This window comes from Crocuta crocuta, unplaced genomic scaffold (assembly GCF_008692635.1).
Source record: "Crocuta crocuta isolate KB4526 unplaced genomic scaffold, BGI_CrCroc_1.0 scaffold197, whole genome shotgun sequence".
Classification (NCBI taxonomy): domain Eukaryota; kingdom Metazoa; phylum Chordata; class Mammalia; order Carnivora; family Hyaenidae; genus Crocuta; species Crocuta crocuta.
This window is the reverse complement of record NW_027532002.1, coordinates 8,393,023-8,394,374: the sequence shown is the minus strand read 5'-3', so window position 1 is coordinate 8,394,374 and position 1,352 is coordinate 8,393,023. Positions and strand designations below refer to the sequence as shown.

Below are 1,352 nucleotides of genomic sequence, written 5' to 3'. Positions count from 1 at the left end.
CGGCCTCCCCAGCCCATGTGCTGTAGGGTGCCACCCCAACAATCTGTAAGCTAGACTTCCCTGCTCATCTGAAGCATCCCCGGCGCGGTGCAACATGGCTCTAGTGAAACCTGAAGTCCAGTCCACGTTCTCTGATCCGCTCTTGTTATAAACCAGAGGGTCCAGTCCCACGTGACGCATCTTTACTTAACGTGGCTCACGAGCACAGTGAGGTCAAGTGTTTTACCTCTGAATTCGGTCTTGGAATTTGGGGTTGCGGTCTGGGCTGCACCAGACCCACCCTGTTACGTCCCCATCGGGTCTCCTTACAGAGAACTTTGGGAGCAGGGAACGGAGGACTCTGGGTGATGGGCGGTGGGGTGGGGACAATCAGGGAAAGAGCTGGGATGTGACCCGGTGATAGAACTCAGCAGAGGACCAGGAGGAGTAACGGCGGTTGTAACACCAGTAACAGAAGTAGAGGAGCAGTGGGAAGGTCAGCAGCAGTGCTGGCGGTGGCAGAACTGTGACAGTAGCCGTAGTATCAGTAATACCAGCACCACCTGGGGAAGTGCCTACTGAGTGCTCAAGACTGTTTAGACTATTAATTTTTATTATGCTCCCTTTACAGATGAGATAGTTGTGGCTCTGAGGTTAGGTAGTCTCACTGCCACACGGCGAGTAAACTACAGACTTGAGATTCTTAAAGTTTATTTTGAGAGAGAGAGAGAGAGAAAGAGAGAGAGAGAGAAAGCACGAATGCAGGGGAGAGGCAAAGAAAGGGAGAGAGAAAGAGGATCCCAAGCAGGCTCTGTCCTGAACTGTGAGATCATGACCTGAGCCGAAATCAAGAGTCCCATGCTCAATGGACTGAGCCACCCAGGTGCCCTTAGACGAAACATTTTAACGAGGACCTTCCTGGTGTTTCTAGTTATACTCGGCATGCTCTGGACAAATCTCAGGAAACACCTCAAAGCCATTCACTTCCCCCTTCCTTTGGCATGGAATGCCTTTCTTTTTTCCTCTCTGGCTAGCCAACTCCTATTTATACTGCAAAGCCTAATCACTTCCTCCTCCATGAAGCATCTTTGATTACTTCAGCTCCCCTGAAGTCACCGCACTGACATTTGAGCTATAACTCAGCTCAATACCTTGTGACACAGTTTGCATTTTTATTTAAGTTTTTGTGTGTGTCCTCTTACTTGAGCGCAGGGGCCGCACTTTGTATTTCTTGGTCTCTCCTAAAGTACCTGGAACGTGTAAGCTTACATTATCTTTATTTCACAGAGGAGAAGCCCAATCAGTGCAGCGATGTAAGGAGGGCCCAAAGGAGGGCTAGGGCGAAATACCAATTACTTTACTCAGCGTAAAAA

The 1,352-nt window shown here is 49.3% G+C and overlaps 1 protein-coding gene across 2 annotated transcripts in view; it reads right to left on the bottom strand.

Moving 5' to 3' along the window:
- Window positions 1-1,352, bottom strand: part of JAZF1 (JAZF zinc finger 1) — a 231,090-nt gene that overhangs the window by 118,222 nt on the left and 111,516 nt on the right. The gene's annotated exons all lie outside the window — the stretch shown is intronic.